This window comes from Rutilus rutilus (genome assembly GCF_951802725.1).
Source record: "Rutilus rutilus genome assembly, chromosome: 7".
NCBI lineage: Eukaryota > Metazoa > Chordata > Actinopteri > Cypriniformes > Leuciscidae > Rutilus > Rutilus rutilus.
Window position 1 is genome coordinate 25,741,210 of NC_140221.1, and position 7,571 is coordinate 25,748,780.

A 7,571-nucleotide genomic window follows, 5' to 3' on the forward strand; every position below is an offset into this window, starting at 1 on the left:
TCATCTTCTTAAAAAAAAAAAAAAAACCTTCACCAATTTGACACCTAACCAATTAACTGTCTTCCAATACAACAGGTGTTGAAATATCAACAAGTTTAAAAATTCATGTCTGCGAAACATTACACTCTCTAGTAGACTACGTTTCTGTCACAGATAGCAGATGCCTGATTTATCGGGTGAATAAGACATGCTTTTAATGAGGGGTTGTGTGCAGAGAAAAGATGTACTTGTCTCCTGTGGGACCTATGAAGTCATTGCACAAGACATAGTAAAATAACACATCGGCATATTTGAGTTTGAGCCCTCACACTTTGGCATTAGGCCACCAACCTTTTACATTCATTTTGTCTGCATCATGACATTTCTGCATGTAGAAAAAGATTGACTTAACAGTGCATGTCTTATCACAAAATACATGCTGCTGTGAGACCAAATGTAGCCTATCCAAAAGTATTAATGACTGAAGTCTAAATTCCTGAAGTTCAGAAGGACTGGAAACACTGGGATCCTTAACTAAATTTCATCATGATAAAGAACCCCCTATGATCTTTTATTTTCATCATACATTGGATTTAATAAATTGTCATGAGCCTTGTGCAGAGAAAATGAGCCCTTGGGTCTGCTGTAATGAAATGTGCCTCTACTAAACACCAACAAAAAAAAAACAATTGATTTTATGACCCACAGAGTTAGTACCTCTGGGCCTCTAAATTAATTTTAGTTGTCCAGTGATGTCCCACTAGATGACACCCAGGCTTATTTGGTTAGTAGCCTAACTAGGAATAATTATTATTATTAAAAATGCAGCATACATGCAGCTATAATAGTCATTACAATTCAAGTCTTATAACAAAACCTTAAAGAAAAAGAAAGAAAACATCAGTATTTTTACTTTCTTTAGACAATGCGCAATTTCACTCAATATTACTATTAAGTACTATGGTACTGCCGTAAATGAGTCCTACCTGTCCCAATAAAAGTATTGTTTAGTGTAAAACATGTTGAAGATTAGTTGACAGGCAATCGATTCATTAAATGATAAGCTATTTCCTCACAAAAGCAGTTTGTTCAGCGTAGTGAAGCCTCTTCTCCATTCACATCCAATAATAAAAAAAAGGCATCTGGTCTCCTTTCCTGCGTACCACCCATAGACAGTAAAAGAAATGGACACAGCGACTCCATTGGATTCAACGGAGAAAAGTTAAGTCAATTAGAAGCACTCATTTCCTGATGGCTGAGCGTACTGCGCAAGCCTCAAACTGAGCTTGACGACGTAGATGTGACGTGAGAAACCTGTCTGTCTTCTAGTAGCTGTGCCAAGAGAAATCGAAATCATTCCCTTCCGAAACTTGCAGAGACGGAGAGCGTGAGTAGGAGGTGTGCATGAGCTAGGAGCAGGAGAAACTTTTGCTAAGTATTCTGATTAATTATTTTGTCATTTTGCCTCCACGTCCCCCCGATTGCCCGCAAGCTTCTCCTCCTGTCCATACGGTAATTTCTCTACTGTGCGACAGAGAGTCGCGTGGTTATGACGCAATCGTTAGCCTATTTTTACAAAAACTGCTTCTACGGGGCCATAACGTAAGATACAAGGTAATGGAGCCTTTTATACATTTTTGTGTTTCTTTAGAAATAAATAATGGACAAATGGAGTCTTTAAACGCCTCAGATGTAAAGTTATTCGCTGTCAAAGTGACGCCAAAATGAATGGGAGTCAATGGGATGCTAACAGCAGGTGATGGTCTGCTAATCAATGGCGGCCCCCGGGAAGCTTCAGTTTTTTCTGAAAGATTACCCCCTTGGTACCACCACAGCCGCAGCGTTAGCATTAGCCGTTACACTTTTTTGGCTTAAGGTTGCAGGCTTGTCTATAGTGCTTTGATTGGACCCTTTTCACATTTCGTCATAGTTGGGTAAATTTCTAAAGCAGTGAATGAGAGACTATTTTAATATATTTTTCGTGTTCCCATTTGCTCAATTAACAAAGGAAAAACTCCAAAATAATGTTTTCACAACTTTCAAAAAGAAGAAAAAATAGAGAGATTGATACCGCCAGTCAGAAGAGAGAAATATGTAAATTTTACCGTCATTTCCACAGCCGCTGTATAGAGAGCCTAGTCCCTCCCCTCCGCTTCCGGCTCATGGGACCTTATTTCGGAAAAAATATTGTGCCTAGTCAATGGCGAGAGACAACAAATATTTTGATCTCGTTTGAATTGTGCCCTGAATTATACATATGATGTTTGTCAATTTAAAAGATAATTATGAACGTAAGACTATAGAAAAAATATCAGACGTTAGCTTCAGTAAAGTTAGCTTCATTCATTGAGAGAAAAGGTATGACGTCACATGTGCGCCTTTTGGGTTTGTAGTCTTTGTAATTACGTATTTTCACAGTCTTATACCCAGTGGCGGAGCCTGGATTTTTTCATAGGGATGGCCAGGCAAGGGCCTGCAACCAGTTTGGGGTGGCACAGAAATCTTAATTATTTTTTCATAAAAAATAATTTGACTATAATGTATTGGACTGTTTTAGTGCCTACACAACTGAATAAAGTTAATTTGTACTTAATTGTAATTGAGTTAGTAGTGAATTAGGAATCATGGAATACTGAGTGAATTTTATATATTTTTTATCATTATTACCCACCACCTCATATTAAAATTAATTAAATAGTAATAAAAGGGCACACACTATAGCTAAAGTTCAACTTGCTCAGTTAGCTTGGTTCTGGTTCTCAAAATCTCCAATAGCTTGTTCTACATTGTTGCATCTTCATGGATGAGATAGCATGCAGATAAATACTGTAGTCCAAAGATTATTCAACCTTCAATGCGTTTTTTATAATCAATGAACTCTTCAACCAATTCTGAGTTTGTCAAAAAAATAATTGTCAACTTTCTATATTAGTTGTCAAAATAAATAATTGCAACAGTTCTATCAAACCTAAATTAAAAAGGAAAACAAAAGTTCTCTTTTGAATCCACATGTGCAAGAATGTGAACAAGGCGGAAGTCAACAGCACATAATGTAAAATGTAATGTAACCAGAATGTAAAATTAGTTATTTTATGGATTTAAAAATTATCCATTTTTGTTTGTCCTTTACAAATTAACGCAAAATGAATGCATCTTCTAGTACAAATGCACAGTGCTCACATTTATTTGGACCTTAAAACATTACATATCAGTTTGTGCCTTATATTGTGATCTCACATAGCAGAATATTTTAATCCAGACACATGTGACGCATAGTATAACAAATACATGCATGCAGTTTTGACAGCTTTAATCGCCTTTTTGATTCTTACACATGAGTTAATTAACGACAACTACGGCTACAGCACGCCGCATTTGCGCGTTATGTGCAAGCACAGTACAACGGCTGTCAGCCGTATGACAGAAAAGTTAGTTTTACTGACATTTGGCCTGATAACATCTCATTTTACCGAAGATAGCCAACTGAATAAGGACAACGCCCTTTTCTCAGCATCTGACATAAGTGTCACAAGCTTTCACACACATCTTCTAAAATAAAAGTAGCATCAGAAAAAAAGAGAACTACGTTTGTTGTTGACTGCACACTATTCGACTTACTCAAAACGTTCTTGCAACCAACCAGTTGAGAAAGATTGACTCTATATTTACTATGTGCATATCACTGTCTGATGTTCTGCTGAAGCTCATTCTGAGGTGAAGTTGGAGTGTGCGTCTGAAAAGTCTCACGTTTTTTGTGGTCTTAAAGAGACGGTTCAGCGTTTTAAAAAACACAATTTTTGTCAATAAAAAAAGAGACAGAAACAGCAGTTGTGAGAGGGGTGGCCAAGCTTAGACCAAGGGTGGCCACGGCCACCCCCTAGCTCCGCCAGTGAGTTATACCTCAACAGTTTTACATCAAACTGCTACTTTCTTGACTTTAAAATGTATCTTTTAAATTGACAAACATCATATGTGTAATTCAGGGCACAATTCAAACGAGATCAAAATATTTGTTGTCTCTCGCCATTGACCTACCATACAATATTTTTCTGAATTAAGGTCCCATGGCATGGCATGGTGGTCCACCGGAAGGGGAGGGACTTGGCTCTCCAGCAGCGTTAGTTTCTTGTATTTTGATGCAAAGGTAATTTAATGCAAATTATAGTGTTATAAATGTACATAAAAAAAATAAAAAATAATATATATATCATTTTTTTTAACACTGGATGGATTTACGATGTTGGTGACTGTTAAAACGCGTCATCACAGTCTGTGTATAGGGTTAGTTTTTAGCAATACTGTATACAGTGTTAGGGAGTAATTAAATAAAACTAGCGCCACCAACATAAGTAGTCTAGTCTACAATTTTAAAGGCATGTTTTAATAGGCCTTTGTCTGAGCTCAGGGAAGAGTCAAGTCCGCTCACCTTGACGGTCCTTTTCTTTCTTATTTGAAGCGCTAGAAAGTCAGTTGATTGGTTCATTTAAACGACCGTCTTTCTCTTATCTCAATAATCCGAGTCACTCCATAGCCTGTGTAGCTACCGTTTTCACCTCAGTTATGTAAATTAGGCTGTTTTTGTCGAAGGCTATTTAGTGCAAGTGTGATAGTCTTGCCCTTATAAAGATTTTTCATACATTGATTGAATAGCTAACCCAGCAAACACATTTACATTGTGGCAACGTATGTGGCACGTTGCATTTCTGCTATGGCAACGTCGCGGTCTACGTGCTCGCAACATTGTAACAACGTAGAATTGTAAGACGTGACAGGGCTGTTGCAACGTTGCTACGCGACATTCAGCAACTGAGAGACGACGTTCTGACATTTTTTTTTTAATGCTAGATAGGTCTATAGATATCCCCCATGTAGCATGTTATGTTTTGTGGTTAATTTTTACGTAGTCATATGTTATATAATTATATACTTTTTAAATATTGTTTATCCTTATTATTATTTATGGGCCTAACAGTAAATTCATTATAATCAACACCTGCAAGTGTACACTTTGAAGAGTAAAAATGACATAGAAGGTTAACGTAGCTAATTCAACTTTATTAAAACTGCATATGGTAATCAAATTGCACTTCCAAAAGTCATACATTTGTGAAAAAAAAAACAAAAACAAAAAAAAACATATTATACAGGGAGTGGACTAACAGAGCAAACATGCGAAAATCTGGCAAAAAAAACGAATGAGACGACAAATCAAAGGAAAATATAGCCTAAACAGGTGTGCGAGCAATTACAAACATTTTTTTTCCTCTGTGCGTTTCCAAAAAAAAAAAAAAAAAAGTAAAAAACATTAACGTGCAACAAGTAGGCAACGCGTCGCTGCCTGTTCAATGAGTGCTGAAATCAAATACTCATCATTAAAGTCATTTTGGCTTCATACTTTTGGCATAAAGTTAAATATTTGTCATACCTGACCAGATTATGATAAAAAAAAAAAATGTCACATCAGATAAGGAAGTTGAAGGTTGTGTTGGAATAATTACTTATCTTATTTAGCTGAAGTAAATTAAAAGCAATTCTCACGTATCCTTGCTTGATGAAGAATGAGAGAAGGCCCAACGATCAGTTGAAATTCAAAAGGCTGATTTTCGCGCTTCAGGGCAGTGACAAGTACATGTCGTCCAGTGGTTGTCAAGACACCGTTGGCACAACCAGACATTCTCTGGCACAACCTTAAGCAATGGCCCTGAACGGTGGTTCAATGTCAACATTGTGACATTACGCTGTAACAACCTTCACCACACTACGTAGTTATAGCAACCTTTTGGCCATGTTGTTAAAACGTTGTTAGAAGGTTGGGTACGTTGTGCCAACGTTCTGTGTTTGCTGGGAAGTTACTGTTTAAATTAGGTTATTATTAAAGGTGCAGTAGGTGATCTGGAAAATGCTAACTTTAGCCTGCTAGCATTGAAAGCATCTGATCCCTGCAAATCGCCGTCCAAAGCCACGCCTCCTCCAAAACACATGAAAGCACACAGACCAGAACGGATTACATCCATAGCAATTCGGATTACAACATCATGTGTCATTCCCTTGTGAGAAAACTTTACAGTACAGTGAGGGGAGCAGCAAAGCACTTGCTTGCATACATGTGACTGTGAAATGACTCCAGTTCAGAAGTTGAGCTGTTGACATAAAGGGAAGAAGAATGCACTGTATTTCAGCTTTATTTAATATGAATCTCACTGAATTATCGGCATAGGGCAACGTCAGCGGTACATATAACTACTGTCTGACCTGAAATGTAGGTAATTGCCACTTGTTGTCGGTTCAGAGTCAGACGGAAAGGTTGTTAGGTTGTCGCTGATTGCCTGCCATCTTCCCTTTGTCTGCACAGTGTACGTGAAATGTGCTGATGACGTGTGATGTCTGAGTGAACAGGCCGTGCAGTGGTAAGCAAATACACGCTGATTGACAGGGAACACATGGTATCATTTCTTTCGGAACGAATGCAATGATTGAACGAACATTTTATGGTCCCATGCCTTCCACAGACGACATATATTTATAAAAATACATTTAGACCGGTTAACATAGTGATTGCTATTGGATATACAAGGAGACGTTCAACCAGCATAACAATCACCTACTGCACCATTAATTAGGTCTATCAGTTTTATTTATAAAGTAAGCTTAAATTCAGCTATAGCTACTTTTTGTTTGTAGCGTGTAGCGTATCTAACTGTATTTGCAAAACAGTATTGACTGAACTGTAGCGTAATACAAATACTAAGTTTGGCAAGATAGTCTACAGTTTCAATGTAGCCTCCCTCCCCAACACTGCAGAATATACACAATCAGTATCTGAGATGTGTGTTCATCATAGGCTTATATAGCAGGCTGGCACACTGCAATCCACTTTACAATCTATAACCACTGAGGTCTAGAATGAATGGCATTCTGGGAAAACATTCTTTTGATTCGTTATTTACAGGCATAATCAAGGAAACATACCACGTATAAGGATCCACAGCAATTTACAGCGGACTCACTGCCATGGCAACTGCTGGGGCGGTCGAGAACAAGTGATCACCTTAAATTCTTACCTCACAGATATCTCTTCATTATTATATTACAGATTTGGTAAAGCTCAAATGGACGAGAAACTGTAATTAATAATAATAATAATAATAATAATAGTGAAATTGAGGGACACTTTTAACTGGTTTCTTTTATTATCATATTATATAGGTATAAAATAGAAAATCCCTTTACAAACCTCAATCTTAATATTTATCTTTTTACTACATATTTACTATTTAGTGTTAGAAATGTGTAATTTCTAATAACAAGAGAGAAGATCTAGGAATAGTTTGGCATTGAGTAGATATGTGTGTGTTGAAGAGGAGGGTTAGAGCAGGAAACAGGACATTTGAGGTTTGGCTGTAAGAGGTATCCAAGGCAACCAGGTAGCCACTTCAGCTCAGCAGTACCTATATAAATCTTACATCATTCATGATACTGCGTATTGCCTAAATGTATTAAAGCTCAGTCTTTAACAGCCATACAGTTGTTTTCTGGGCTATGATTTGTTTGTTAGTTCATTACATAAATGTTGTTCATGCATTTCTTATTCT